This window comes from Chiloscyllium plagiosum, chromosome 24 (assembly GCF_004010195.1).
Source record: "Chiloscyllium plagiosum isolate BGI_BamShark_2017 chromosome 24, ASM401019v2, whole genome shotgun sequence".
Lineage (NCBI taxonomy): Eukaryota > Metazoa > Chordata > Chondrichthyes > Orectolobiformes > Hemiscylliidae > Chiloscyllium > Chiloscyllium plagiosum.
In genome coordinates, this window is record NC_057733.1 from 50,723,502 (window position 1) to 50,739,714 (window position 16,213).

At 41.9% G+C, this 16,213-nt stretch overlaps 1 protein-coding gene and 1 long non-coding RNA gene across 5 annotated transcripts in view; one reads left to right on the forward strand and one right to left on the reverse strand.

Annotated features, from left to right (window-relative positions):
* Positions 1–16,213, forward strand: part of axin2 (axin 2 (conductin, axil)) — an 85,998-nt gene that overhangs the window by 5,157 nt on the left and 64,628 nt on the right. For 2 of the 4 annotated variants that reach the window (XM_043715078.1, XM_043715080.1), the window contains exon 2: positions 11,379–11,534. The exons of the other annotated variants lie outside the window; for them this stretch is intronic. The gene's annotated coding sequence lies outside the window, so the exon portion shown is untranslated. The remainder of the gene's footprint in view (positions 1–11,378; positions 11,535–16,213) is intronic. 4 annotated transcript variants of the gene reach the window in all.
* The window catches only part of LOC122562285, a 24,679-nt gene continuing 11,435 nt past the window's right edge, over positions 2,970–16,213 (reverse strand). The window contains exons 2-3 of the long non-coding RNA XR_006315274.1: positions 10,604–10,655; positions 2,970–3,399 (exon numbers count right to left, since the gene is read on the reverse strand). This is a non-coding gene — a long non-coding RNA (uncharacterized LOC122562285). The remainder of the gene's footprint in view (positions 3,400–10,603; positions 10,656–16,213) is intronic.

The window sequence follows — 16,213 nt, forward strand, 5'->3', positions numbered from 1 at the left end:
GGGTCCAGGTCGATATGTTTGTTGATTGAGTTTGTGGATGAATGCCATGCCTCTAGGAATTCCCTGGCTGTTCTCTGTCTGGCTTGCCCTATGATAGTAGTGTTGTCCCAGTCGATTTCATGTTGCTTGTTGTCTGCGTGTGTGTGAATTTGACTGGGACAACACTACTATCATAGGGCAAGCCAGACAGGACAGCCAGGGAATTCCTAGAGGCATGGCATTCATCCACAAACTCCATCAACAAACACATCGACCTGGACCCAATATACCAACCACTACAGCGGACAGCTGAAACTGACAACCGGAAGCGGCAGGGACAGACCACTATAAACACCAGAGGAAACATCAAAGAAGCGCTTCGCAGGAGGCTCCCAAGCACTGGTGATGTCGCCTAGCCAGGGGACGAAACGTTTGCAACAAAAACTTACAGCTCAGCGAACAGAACCACAACAACGAGCACCCGAGCTACAAATCTTCGCACAAACTTTGACCATCTACATGTGGAACGACAGGAGATGGATGAGATATTAAATGAATGTTTTGCATCAGTATTTATTGTGGAGAAGGACTGGAAGTTAGGCAACTTGGGGAAATAAGTAGTATTGTCTTGAAAAGAGTTCATATTACAGAAGAGGAGGTGCTGGACGTCTTAAAATGCATAAAACTGGATAAATCCCTGGGACCTGATCAGGCTTTTCCAATTCCTTTGTGGGAAACTAGGGAACAGATTGCTGGACCCCTTGCATTTGTATCATCGATAATAATGGGTGAGGTGCCAGAAGGCTGGAGGGTGGCTAATGTGATGCCATTATTTAGAAAAAGTGCTGAGGAAAAGCCAGGAAACAAAAGACTTACATCAGTGGTGGGCAAGTTGTTGGAAGGGATTCTGAGGGACAGGATTACATACGTTTAGAAAACAAGGACAGATTAGGGATAGTTAGCATGGCTTTATGCGTGAGAAATCGTGTCCGACTAACTTGATTGAATTTTTTTGAAGTAGTGACAAAGAAGATTGATGACGCTAGAGTGGTAGACATTGTCCATATGGACTTCAGCAAGCATTTGACAAGGTTCTGCATGGTCTTACACGTACCTCCCACCTGCCTTCCCACCAACCTTTTCATCAGCCCCACCCCCACCCCCCTATTTATCTTTCAGTCCCCTTCCCCCTCCACATTCCTGATGAAGGGCTTATACCCGAAATGTTGACTCTCCTGCTCCTTGGATGCTGCCTGACTGCTGTGCTTTTCCAGCACCACACCTTTTGACAATGGTAGACTGGTTAGTAAGGTTAGATCACATGGCATCCAGAGGGAGCTAGTCAACTGGACACAAAATTGGCTTGAAGGTAGGAGACAGAGGGTGGTGGTGAAGGGTTGTTTTTCAGACTGGAGTCCTGCAACCAGTGGAATGCCACAAGGATCGGTGCTGGGTTCACTGCTTTTCATCATTTATATTAATGATTTGGATGTGAATATAGGAGATATGATTAATAAGTTTGGAGATGACACCAAAACAGGTGATGTAGTGGACAGTGAAAAAGACTATCTCAGAGTACAATGAGACCGTGATCAAATGAGTCAGTGGGCTGAGGGGTGGCAGATGGAGTGTAATTTAGGCTAATGTGAGTGGCTGCATTTTGATAAGGCAAACCAGGGCAGGACTTATACAGTTAATCCTATGGACTTGGAGAGTTTTGCTGAACAAAGACACCTATAGGTGCAGGTGCATCCTTGAAAGTGGAATCACAGGTAGACAGGGTAGTGAAGGAAGCATTTGGTACGCTTGCCTTCATTGGTCATAATATTAAGTATTGGGGTTGGGATGTTGTATTGCAGCTGTACAAGACATTGGTTAGGCCACTTTTAGAATACTGCATAGAATTCTTGTCTTCCTGTTATGAGAAGAATGTCGTGAAACTTGAAAAGATTTACAAGGATGTTGTCGGGTTGGAGGGTTTGATTTATAGGGAGACGCTGAATAGACAGAGACTTTTTTCCCTGAAGCATTGGAGACTGAGGGGTGACCTTATGGGCGTTTATAAAATCATGAGGGACATGGATAGGGTCAGTAGCCAAGATCTTTTTCCTAGTGTGGGGGAGTCCAGAACTAGAGGGCATAGGATTTAAGGTGAGAGGGAAAAGATTTAGAAAGGATCTGAAAGGTACTTTTTTAATGCAAAGGTGGTGTGTTTTTGGAATGAGCTGCCAGAGGAAGTGGTGGAGGCTAGTACAATTATGACATTTAAAAGGAATCTGGATGGGGTAATGAATAAGAAGAGTTTAGAAGAATATGGGCCAAATCCTGCAAAATGCAACTAGGTCACATTGGGATGTCTGATCAGTGCTGATGATTTGGACTGAAGAATCTGTTTCCGTGCTGTTTGACTCTATGACTATGTCAAAGTCTATGGGAAGAGTTTGAGAACCTTGGGCCCAAACACTTGACTTCTGCATAATTTCATGACCAAAAACATGACTTCTTCAACATGATAGTTGAGGGAGAGGCAGCCACAGATGTTAGAATCAGATGAATGCAGGATATACACCGACACGTGGAGCAGGATGGTTTGTAAAGATCAAATTGAGATGAACCGGTGGAGAGATTTGTAAACCAGGACAACAGTTCTGAATTCAAGGAATTAGAGGTGCAAACCCAATGGACGGTTTGGAATTGGATTCAAGTACTTAAAATGGGATAGAATGCCAGGACAGGATTTCGCATAAGTTTGAATTTCTACAGTATAAACTCAGGGAGCTGGTGACAAGAGTATTGGAGGTGTTCTGCCTGCAAAACTAACTCAGAGCAAAAGAGAGATGTATCAATGGCGGAAACAAGTAAAGGCAGTACCAGCTGATGTTACAGATGTGTTTACAGTATTCCCTGAAGTCACTTGTAAGGACTGTTACTACTGTTTAAGCACTAGGATTACTGCAACAAAAATCATGTCTGCTTAAGGTGGAGACCACTTCCATGTATGCCTTAATGGCTTGAGGGTCAGTAAGTGAGTTTTAATACAAACGTTCTATAGTGCTGAATGGAGTATTAGCTGCAACATGTAACTTAGTTAGATTGTCTTTCTGTCCTTTTTGATCAGTCTGAGATTGATGAAATTTATTTGTCTTTAGAGACAGCACCGCCAATGTTCAAGCTGGCCTAACATCTCTGCAGCTCTGAGTTGGCTTTTGGCTGAGTTTACTCCTGTGTCAGACCTTGCAAGGTTTTATGATGTTAACAATGCTATATAAATGCAAGCTCCTATTGTTGTAGCACGGTCAATCTCTACTTACCTCTCCACAGATCGAGATCCACCAAATGAATTTTCTTTGGCATGCTCATTTTTTCAGACTTGATTTTCTGCATCTGTTGAAATGAGGGCTGTCAATTCCATTGAGAATGCTGGGAAAACAAAGGATTTTTAGATTGGTCCAAAGCCGCAATCTCTGGGTTATTTTTCAGTGGTACCCATTGGACTCAGTTCACAGAGACGCCTTGGAAAATGTCAATCTTCGGTTGAAAGAAAGATCTGAATTCATATAGGGTCTATCACAACCTCCAGATGACCCAGAGGGCTTTAAAGCACCTTTAAAACACTGCCACTCCAAAGATGTGCAGGTTGGATGGATAAATTGCCTATAATGTATAGGTGGATTAGACATGAGAAATGCAGGGTTACAGGGTAAAATGGGGGATGGGTCGAGGTGAGATGCTCTTTGTAGACTCAATGGACCAAATAGCCTGCTTCCACGCTGTAGGGATTCAATGATTCTGTAATGTTGGAAACATCGTATTTTACCTCCTCTTCAACTCCTAAAGTAGTAACTAATGTTGGGACACAATTCTGCCCCACCACCCCAAGTGACTGATTGAATTGCCCGAAATTTTCCCACAATGAGATAATGACCAGATATTCACTCCAATAACACCGAGAGAACTCCCCTGCTGCTCTTCTGTTAGTGGCCAACGGATCATTTACATGAGCCTGAGAGAGCAGGCAGGGCCTCATTGCTGACAGTTTTCTGAGGCCGGTTCATGATAGCCAGGAAACCTGCATGATGAAGGCATCTTTCACAAAGTCCTTCTCTCCTTAAAAACAGATTAGTGAAGTTCTTCATTCTCGGATTTCCCCCACCTCTGACCGGCTGCTTTATATAAGACATCCTTTCCCCAATCTATAAATAACTTCAATTTGTTTTTAAATTAGGACAGTAGTGCTCTGACAGAGTATAAAGTGATCAAATCTTTCTATGTCATTTTCAAAAGTTATGTATTAACTTGATTCCTGGGCATGGGAGGTGCAGCCAACAATTTAATGAAACTATTTCACTGCCAAACGTATCTGTCATTATAAAGATTACTCTGTCAAAGACTGCAGCAGATGTTTGGACCTTTGCCACACTTGCCGCACAAAATGATGGTATTGCAGCTGCACTTTAAGAGCAGCATGTCAGTGATTGGACACGATACAAAACTCCAATATGCATCCTTGAGATCAGCACCAGCAATATTAATAAATGTATGCAACTCATTCATGTGGCGTTACTCTGCCTACCATTTTACTATTTATTTAAAATCAGTTAACAGCCTCCTAAAACAGTGGAGCAAGCAATGTCATTACAAACACATCATATATTCATTTGCTGACTTTGCTGAGTCATTTTTAGGCTATACTTTGAACAAAATATTGCTGGGGGCTGAGATTGGTGCCCAGTACTGCCAAGTGCAGCCCTGTGCCACACAAACTGCAGTTGTTCCAGGTTCAGTTCCTGGTCATAGCTGAATGAATCATTCTGGGTCCAGATGCCCTGAAGTTGTTGTCAACATTTCAGAGCTGAGCACAAAGGGAAGTATCAGCTGGGATCCCCCTCCTGATTGCCATTTACTTTTATTCATTCATGGCATCTGGGTGTTACTGGCTGGGTCAGCATTTATTGGCATTTCCTAATTGCCCTTGACAAGGTGGTGATGAGCTGCCTTTGTGAACCATAGCAATACATTTAATGTAAGTACTATAGCATTGCTGTTAGCAAGGGAGTTCCAGAATGTTTGACCCAGTAACACTAAAGGAACAGCGATATATTTTTAAGTCAGGATGGTGACTGGCTTCGAGGGGAAATTGCAGTTGGTGGTGATCCTACCTACTCCAGCTAATTCTACCTGCATATCCTGTTGTTCTTTTCTCACTCATGCATTCTCACCAACATTCAGCAGTTGCTGGAAAGCTCCATGTATGTCGACTGGAGAGCTGACACATTGCTCCCACTTCAAGAACCTGCTGCTGCACACAGACCTCGGAGTCCCACATAATAACAAAAAAGTTACAGGGAGCACTGATTCTCATCGCCTTTCTCCCTCCCTCATGTATTTGTATCCCTCCCAATTTTTTTAACATCCTCTAGCCTGCAAAACCTCCGGGAAATCTTTGCTTCTCCTGTTCTGACTTAATGTTCATCCTTAACTTCATTAGTCCATCCTTTTCAGTCATATCTTCAGCCGTTTGCATCCTAAGTTCTGGAATCCACACCCTAAACCTTTCTTTCTTCATCATTCAAAATGCTTCTTAAAACCTATTTCTTTCGGTTTTCTTTTTGCTACCTGCCCTATTACCTCCTTTTCATGGCTTAGTATAAATTTTGCTGCTGGAGGCTGTTTTACTATGTTAGAGTCACTATCTCAGTACAAGTTGTTCTTGCTGTACTTATCAAATGTCTCCTTAAAATCTTCTATACACCTCAACCACTCATATGAATGAACCATATATGTGTCAATCAAATAAAAACAGCAAATTGCCTACTAACAAAAATAGGCACTAGTAACCTTGCCCATGCAGTACATACACTTTAACGTTCCCTCTATTGCTTTTTTATTATATTGTGAGAAGAGTACCTATTTAAAGTGAAAATAATGCAAATGAACAAGTACAGAAGCAAGGATCTATACAGATATCACCTAGGTACTAACTCCTGCATGGAGCGTGAGAAACAGAGTGTGAGCAAGTAATCAAACATCCCTTGATCTTTTGAGCCCCAATGTGAGAAAGACAAATAAACAGAAAATGAAGTTTGTCACACAAAAGGAGCCAGCAGTCAAACCAAGTCTAGCTGATCTCACCAAGGGGCCATGACGCTTGTTAGGTAGGCATCAATTTCAGCCTCTCTAGCTGCGCATTAATAAGTAGGGCGGTGACAGCACTTCATGCTTTCCTTGGGAGACAGCAGTGTAACTCTTTTATAGGTTGCTAACATAATTTCTAAAGGAATAATGTTCATGGAAAGATGATGTGAATTTAGTCCAGATCACATCAGTTATCTTTGTACCTTGCTTGTATTCCATTTGTATTATATAGCAAGATTTAATTGCTGTTAAACTCCACCTGTCTCATTTATACTGCAGGATGATTTAATAGTAAGTGAAAAGAGAATTAAATATAGTCTAAGGTCACATTTATGATTTTATCACATTGGCTGCATATCCTGCCCTTATGCTGGATAAAAGTCAAAGCAATATTCTGGAAGTTGCATTGTGGGTTTGTATGAGCTGGCTGTTGGAGTGCAGTGCTGAACACCATAACCAGTGCTACTTGGGACAGGCATTTATCTTTGTCTCCAGATGCAGGCAACAAAGCTATCTGTCAAATCTGATATCTGTTTTGGAGTCTTCAGTATTGTCAGAGATAATAAAGCTGCCTGATTTATATGGCAGTACTGCAATATGAATAGAGTATTGATATTGAATTTGCATACTAATTTGTTTTCAATCTAAATCTATTTTGGAGATCAACACTTGTGAAATAATTTCCAAATTGGTCCAGACTTACGTTGAAGCTTTGTCTGAGGCCAGGACAATCAACATAATGCAGAGTCAGGTTAAAGAATCTTTGGCTAAGCATAACAGGTAACAACTACTTATAATTATAAAATACCCTTAACTTAGTAAAATCTCCCAAGGCATATAACAGGAGTGTTATCACAAACAAATTTGATGCTAAATCAAATGTGGAGACGTTGGGACAGATGACCCAAACTTGGTCAAAGAGATTGGTTCTAATTGAGTGTCTTAAACGTCAAACAAAGAAATTCCAGATTTTAAGGCCTAGCCAGCTGAAGTCGCATCATCTGCCAATCATGGAACAACAAAAACCAGAAATCTATAAGAGGCTAATGTTGTGGGAGGATAAAGGTCGCAGAGGATTAAAATACTGGGAAAAAGAAATAAAAACAGGAAGTGTAAAGATACTGTACAGGTCTAGAAGTATCTGTGAGAGAGAATGCAGAATTAACGTTTTGAGTCCAATGACCATTCTTCAGAAGGGTATCTTCAGAATAGACCCTTCAGAAGAATGGTCACCAGACTCAAAATGTTAACTCTGCCTTCTCTCCACAGATACTGTCAGACTTGCTGACTTTCTCCAGCAATTTCTGTTTTTGTTTGAGTTAACTGATATGAAGCCATTTCTTTTGCAATGCATGACCATCTCCCTCCAAGTAGATTAAAACAAGACAGGGGAACATTCATCAGTGAATTGATGATCTTCTGCTTATTATCAGCACTCAGAAACTGATCTTGCCATGGACCTTAAATTTAAGGAGCATAATCAGGACTTTTGGCCCATCAAATCTGTTCCCCCTTCGATCATTGTTGATCGATTTTCAACATCATTCTCTTGCCTTCTCCCCATAACCTTTGATCCCCTTACTAATCAAGAACCTACTTATCTGTCTTAAAATCAAAATATTGATTCTTCTTTCATATAATTATAAAACTACAGCACAGACTGTGCCAGCTCTTTGAAAAAGCCATTCAATTCATCTAACTCCCTATTCTTTCTTCACAGCCCTGTAATTTTCTCACCTTGAAATAATTATCCAGTTCCTGTTTGAAAGTTGTTGTTGAATAAGTTTATAGCTGGGCCATTACAAACCACAACAAATTCCTGCCAGGAATCTAAAAATTCTCCTTTCCTCACTGTGTTTTTTGTCACATCTTGTGTCTCACCAGATGTTTTTAAAGATTATTTTTTCATGCCGAGGATCCCCAAACACTGACAGTAATTCAGAATTTGTGTGCAGAAAACAAATGAAAACTATTCGGCAGCTTGCTTTACATTTCTCATGATTTCCACTTCTGCTGTTGAACAAAATCAGTGTGACCCCACTATGATCTTCCACACTGGTATTGTGAAAGAAGGTTGAGCACAGTGCAAGTTTAGTCCTGATAGCAGAGGGGAAAAATCCTCCCCGGTTGTTTGCTGCACAATACTTCCATCAGGAGCTTCCAAAAGGAAGACATCCTCCAGCAACAACATTGAGCAGAAACTCAATGCGATGAGTTTTTAATTTTGAGAAACTGTTTTATGAAGAGCAACCCCTCACTACCACTAATACACCAAGATTTGAGATCAAATCAAATCTTAGCCAGTTTTGAGATTTGTAGCTCAGGTCGAGGTTCTGGATTTAGGTTTGCTCGCTGAGCTGGGATGTTCATTTCCAGACGTTTCGTCACCCTACTAGGTGACATTTTCAGTGGGCCTCAGGCAAAGCAGTGTACATAATTCCTGCTTTCTATTTATATGTTTGGGTTTCTTTAGGCTGATGATGTCATTTCCTGTGGTGATGCTATTTCCTGTTCTTTTTCTCAGGGGATGGTAGATGGGGTCTAACTCGATGTGTTTGTTGATAGAGTTCCAGTTGGATTGCCATGCTTCTAAGAATTCTCGTGCGTGTCTCTGTTTGGCTTGTCCTAAGGTGGATGTGTTGTCCCAGTCGAAGTCGTGTAATGACATTTACAAAATACCGTACAAGAACTGTTACAAACACTACATTGGACAAACAGGCAAAAAACTAGCCACCAGGATACATGAACACCAACTAGTCACAAAAAAGACTCAACCCTCTCTCATTAGTATCCTTACATACAGATAAGGAAGGACACCACGTCGACTGGGATAACACATCCATCTTAGGACAAGCCAAACAGAGACACACACAAGAATTCCTAGAAGCATGGCATTTCAACCGGAACTCTATCAACTAACACATCGAGTTAGACCCCATCTACAACCCCTTGAGAAAAAGAACCGAAAATGACATCACCACAGAAAATGCCGTCACCAACCCAAAGACGCCCAAACATATAAATAGAAAGCAGGAATCGTACACACTGCTTCGCCTGAGGCCCACTGAAGATGACACCTAGTAAGGTGACGAAACATCTGGAAATGAACCTCCCAGCTCAGTGAGCAAACCTACATCGATCCAATCAAATCAAAAGGAAAGGCAGTGTTCTTGTCGTATTATTCTTGGACTATTAATCCACAGATCAAGGCAATGCTGTGGGGACACATGTACAAATTTGAATTCTTTAAAATACTGGAAATAAAGGCTGAATGATGACTGGGTCGTTTGTTGGAAAACTCATCTGGTTTACTAATGACAATCAAGGACGAAAATCTGGTCTGCATGTGACTCCAGATACACAGCAATGTGGTTGACTCTTAACTGCCCTCTGAGCAAATAGGGATGGGCAAAAAATGTTGGCCTAACCACCGACACCACATCCCATGAATTAATTTTTAAAATCCCAACTTCGTTTAAATTTGAGATGAGTTTCAGGGCACCAAACAGGCAGCTCATCAGTTGAGACTTCCAAGATGTGGATATGATTTGGAGATGCCGATGTTGGACTGGGGTGTACAAAGTTAAAAATCACACAACACCAGGTTATAGTCCAACAGGTTTAATTGGAAGCACATTAGCTTTCAGAGCAACGCTATTTTTGCTATAAATTCTTTGTTACGATCGAGCCCTCCACAATCACCTGATGAAGGAGCGTCGCTCCGAAAGCTAGTGTGCTTCTAATTAAACCTGTTGGATTATAACCTGGTGTTGTGTGATTTTTAAAGATGTGGATAAGTTAGGAGTAGGGTTTGCTGGAGGTTTTGGGAATGCTGCAGCCCTGGGTGAGGCTGCACAGCTGCTGATCAGTTCTGCTTTAAAATGTCAGTTAGGTCTTATTTATGCCATAGAGTCATGATTTCCATTTTAAGAAAAATCTGTCAACTGAAACAGGCAAGCACTTTTAACATCCAGTAGTAGGCACACTTTCAAAGTTGAACTGGTCACATCATAGAATCCCTACAGTGTGGAAACAAGCCATTCAACCCAACACGAGCACACCGACACTCTGAAGAGTATCCCACCCAGACTCATTGCCTTACCCTAATTTTCTCAATTTCTCATGATTACTGCACCTACTCTACACACCCTGAACACTATGGGCAATTTTGTATAGCCAATTTACGTAACCTGCACATGTTTGGACTGTGGGAGGAAACCGGAGCACCTGGAGGAAACCCATGCAGACACAGGAGAACGTGCAAACTCCACACAGACAGTCACCTGAGGTGAGAATCAAACCTGGGTCCCTGGCGCAATGAGGCAGCAGTACTAATCACTGAGCCACCGTGCCGCCCTCACATCACTGATGTTGACAGGGCAGAATGGCGACCAATTCTATCCTGAGGCATTTACCACCATAGTTTCACCAAGCACAAGCTTTCAAAATCAACTCCAATGAACAGGAGGGAATGAACCTAAATACTCACATTCTGAAGTAGATCAGAAATTACTGGCAAAACCTAGCAGGTCCAACAGCATCTGTGGAGAGAGAAAAAGAGTTAACATTTCCAGTCCGGTATGACTTTTCTTTGGAACCTCTACATTCTGTCCCACTGTGACACCACAGTATCAAATATTTTTGTTTGTGTTTAAAAAATAAAGAACAGAAAAGAAAAATCATTGACACTAGATAAAAGAACCTCAAAGTAACCTAAATTCAGGGATTGGCAAAAAAAAGAACAATTTAGAGCCCCTGAGACCTCACATAGGCGAGTTCACAAGCTTGGCCATCCTGGACTGGAAAGATGCAGAGCAGAACAATAGTGTCTCTCCACAGGGAGGAAACATCAAAGAAAAAGTGAGTCATTCCCTGTGGCCAGTTACAGTGCAGCCCTGACAAAGGCCTAGAAACTAATTGACTGCCAGAGAATGGTGTTTGTTGTGGAAGGAATCTAAAGGCAGGGAGAAGAAAATACAAAGCCTATTAAAAAACAGTACAGACAAGAAATCAAGGATTGGAAATCTATCATATTCTCTCTTCTATGGCTTTAACTAACCAGCCTCGCATCGAATGGCATTTAAACATTCCAAATGTATTTTATGCCACAATGTTATTTGTTAGATTAATCCAAGGGAGTGATTTTAACCCCAGAGTAGGAAGTATTCTAATTTATTTAATTCATGTAATTTATTAACCCATCAGAAATCCACCAGGAATTCATCATCCTGAACTTTAACTTGTTTTACTGTTTTCTTGAGCAGGTGTCAAGGACATCCATAGAGAAAATACTTGGTCCTTTCTGAAAGATGTATGTGGGGCTCCCCTGATGTCATCAGGATCTGCCTGCTAGTTTAATGGGGAAACGTGGTGACCTGCCCTTGCAGTGAAAACGGCAGAGATAGAAGTGTCCCAAAAAGGTAATTTTTCATCAGCTTTCCTTGGGAAGCTAAGGGAATCATGAGTACTTCTGTATTCCCACAGTAAAGCTTCAATTTACTCCCTGCCTCAAACAGGAACTTCCCTCTTTCCAGATGCAAGTTCCCTGTGAAATGGGGGAAGCCACACTTGACACAAACAGGTAGCTTGGGCAGTAGAACACATTTAGATCATATTTCAGTGTCTGAGCTTCCAACTGATGTTACTACCCACTGTCCAAACCTATCCAGAGCTAAAAATCACAAATAAATCCAATGTGAAATTCAGGAGAAATGTCTTTATTCCAGGATTTGTGAGAATATGAAAATCAACACTAGATGTATTTGGATCTCATAGCATTTAAGGAGATGCTAGGTAAGCACATAAGGGTGAAAGGAATTGATTGAAGGACTTGTTGTTTGGGTGAGGTGAAGAAAGGAGGCTTGTGTGGAACATAACATTCTGTTCTAAAGAAGAGTCATACCAGACTCAAAATATTAACTCTGTTTCACTTTCTATAGATGCTGCCAGACCTGCTGAGTTTTTCCAGCATTCTCTTTGTTTGTTTCAGATTTCCAGCACCTGCATTTTCTTTTATAATTATTTTGAAGTACTTTATAAATGTTTTTGATGACTAAAGACATTCTTATAAAACGTACTTTTCATTAATCAATATTATTGTCATCTGGTTTGTAAAGCTTGTTTTACCACCAAGTACCATTCAAGGTTTACCTTCTATGACATTTGATATTTGTCATTCATGTAAACCTTGGCTGGGTGATGTGAAAGATCTCCTGGAACGATTAGATTAGATTACATTACAGAAACAGGCCCTTCGGCCCAACAATTCCACACCGACCTGCCAAAGTGTAACCCACCCATACCCCTACATTTACCCCTTACCTAACACTACGGGTAATTTAGCATAACTAATTCACCTGACCTGCACATCTTTGGACTGTGGGAGGAAACCAAAGCACCCGGAGGAAACCCACGCAGACACGGGGAGAACGTGCAAACTCCACACCGTCAGTCGCCTGAGGCGGGAATTGAACCCGGGTCTCTGGCGCTGTGAGGCAGCAGCGCTAACCACTGTGCCACCGTGCCGCCCACAAAGAAGTGCAGATTTGAAGAAGTGCAGAGGAATTCTGCTGATTTTCTAGCCAGCATTTACTTCTCAATCAACAATTACAAACCAGAGGGTCTGATTATTTACCCCATTGTTGTTTGTAGGACCTTGCAGCACCCAATTTACACCAAATACTTCATACACTACAACAATGACAATAGTTCAAAATCTAAAATCTAATGTAACAATGTAACAATGCAAAGAGCTCCTTATGGCCTTCATTGATCTGCCAAAGGCCTCTGACTCCATCAATCACAGAGCTATTTGAAAGTCCTTCAGGGATTTGGGTGTTACTATCTGACAATTCTGACATGACAGTATGCCAGCAACTGTCCTTCACAATGGATTAGAGAGCAAACCCATTTCTATGTGGTTGCAACAAGGCTGCATGATTGCACCATCTCTCTTCACTGTGTTCCTCAGTCTTGTCATGGAACCCATCTGTGACTAACTTTCACAAAGTGCCTTTGTCTGAGTACTGACACATTGGGAAGCTTTTCAATCTCAATGGCCTTGAAAACCCAAGATTTAGTTGCTTTCAAAATGTCCACGATTTAACAGCATCCCACCAACCGTGCAGTTGAGACTCAAACCGCAAACAACAATCAGATCACCCTTGCAGACTAAACAGTAATTTTTCACTCAATATCAGCCAGACCAAAACCCCACCAGTCCTCCCTCGCACAAGACTTACACCTCCAGCTGCTGTTATTGATGAGGAAGCTTTAGAAGTAATTGAACACTTCTCTGAAGTTCACCATTGAAGAGGAACTGCAACACAATTTCAGTTGTGCCACCATTGGCTTCCTAAAATCATGTAACTGGGGTCTTTGATGAGAGATCTCCATAAGAACACAAAGGCTTTAGTGTACATCACTGTTGTCACCATCACCCTTCTATATGGCAATGAGGATTAGCATCAAGGCACTTCAGACTTTCTACTTGCGGCTTCTCTGCAGGATACCCAAGGTCAAGTGGGAAAATTGGTGAACAGACTCCAGCATTCTGAACAATTCTTACAGCACTGCAGCCACGATCATATGAAATTAGCTCCTCTGGTCTGGAGACTGCATATGCATGCTGTCTAAATCAGCTTTTGAAGCAGATCCTCTTTTCAAAACATAAGAGTAGCACCTAATCTTGAAACAAAGAAAATATTTTAAGGAAACTCTGAAGGCTGCTTTGTAAAGGGGACAGATTAACATCTGTGCGAGGGCCAAACTGGCCACACACCACTTTATTGTCAACACCTCATCCAACACACTCAGCAACTGCCTACACAAACTATATTACAGAATAGTGAAAGAAGTGGAAGGAGTGAGAAAATAGAATCCTTGTTTAAGATCTGCCTACTTCCTTAAGATAACTGTTGACTTTTATGGCAAAGGACCTGTGGCTCCAGATTGGTGTGCTGATTCACTGAAGGAACTGACAACAACATGATACTTTTAAAGTATTTTGATGACTAAAATGTGCTTTCAAAGACCCTGAAATTATAAAAGGTGCTACATAATTGCATGTTGCTTTGTTCATTTGTTCCTTGCATCAAGTTCTTTCCCCTTCACTCTTTAGTTCCCCTCTAAATTATACATTTTAGGGCTGAATTCCCTGGCTTTTGCCCATGAGCACAAACGTTAGATCACAATTGGTCACAACATTGATTTCACCTAAGCCACAGCCCTTTAGACACTCCTTGAGTTCACAGGGCTTTTGTAGGGCAGAGATGATTCACTGGATGCAGGACGCACAGGCTGTGTGTCCCCAGGTGAAGGAGGCTGGAAGGAAAGTGTCATTCTTCAATTTTCAGTGAAGATAACCCATAGTTCTGGTGATGAAGCTTTTTTTTCTTGTGGGGGTTGAGTGCAGCCAATGTCTGTGGCTCTTTATTATGTACGAGTTTTCACAAGGCTTTGGGTACATCTGTTCATCTTTCTGGACCCTCTTACCAATCCTTATTGTCCAATAGTCCACCAAAATCAGGTAGAGCTTGAACTGAACAAGCACAGCATACTTTGGTCACAGTGTACTGGCGCCCAGGAGGAGGAAGGTTCTGACTCTATTAATTTCTTTAAATTTTCCTCACAGTCAATTCCCTATACACTTGTTTTTTTTCTTCTCTGCATCCTCCCCAGTGCAAAAAAAACGTCCAAGTAGCTGTGTTTGTCTGTGCTTCTGTCTGTCTGTATGTCTGCCTGTCTCTGTGTGTTGCATGTCTGTCTGTCTTGTGTGTGTATGTGTTGTGTGTCTGTTTGTTTTGTGTGTGCATGTGTGTCTGTCTTTGTGTCCGCATGTCTGTATGTTGTGTGTCTGTCTGTCTTTGTGCATGAATGTGTCTGTCTTTGTGTGTGTGTCTGTGTCTGTCTACATGTCTGATCTCATAGACAAAAATGTCAATTGATTTGTTTTTCTCCAGTTGTAAAGGTAAGATGTTTCTTCTAATTTCACATTTATAGTTGCTGCCTTAAGGGTCAATTGCTGATGAATTACAAAGTTCAGTATCTACTGTCCAGTCTCCTCTTCAGTAACAACTTGTAGTGTCTAGTACCTTTGACAGAGCAAGGCATCCCATGACATGAGTCTTGTCAGACAATATTCAAATGTGAGCTAAATAAAGAGATGCTAGGCAGAAGCAGTGAGGTCTAGGGAGGGAATTCCAAAACTTCAGGCCCAGATGGCTGGAAGCACGGGCTTGGTCAGTGGAAATTGGGGATGCAAGAGAGGCCAGAATTTGTTGGTAAGGGCCCAATTCCTTTTATTATTTATTTATTGTGGGTGATTGACTGTTGAGCAAGTCAAGCTAACAGTTGCCTCTCACTCAAGCCAGGTGTTGAAATGACCATTTACTCATAAGCAACCGTCTCTTACAACAAAGAGTCATCTAGACTTGAAAGGTTAGCTTGCTCTCTCTCCATGGATGCTTTCTGACCCGCTGTGATCTCCAGCATTTGTTGTTTTGAAAACATTATTCTTGTTCTTAGTAAAAACAGTATCTTTACACTGTGTGAAATATTTTTGAGGAGAAAGTGAGGTCTGCAGATGCTGGAGATCAGAGCTGGAAATGTGTTGCTGGAAAAGCGCAGCAGGTCAGGCAGCATCCAGGGAACAGGAGAATCGACATTTCGGTCATAAGCCCTTCTTCAGGAATGGGGAAAGTTTGTCCAGCAGGCTAAGATAAAAGGTAGGGAGGAGGGACTTGGGAGAGGGGCGTCGGAAATGTGATAGGTGGAAAGAGGTCAAGGTGAGGGTGATAGGTCAGACTGGGGTGGGGGCGGAGAGGGCGGGAAGAAGATCTCAGGTTAGGAAGGCGATGCTGAATTTGATGGATTTGACTCCTCTGGGACACCCGGACCAACCAACCCAACCACCATGTGGCTCAACACTTCAACTCCCCCTCCCACTCCACCAAGGATATGCAGGTCTTTGGACTCCTCCAACGTCAGACCACAGCGAAACGACGGTTGGAGGAAGAACGCCTCATCTTCCGGCTAGGAACCCTCCAACCACAAGGGATGAACTCGGATTTCACCAGTTTCCTCATTTCCCCACCCCCCA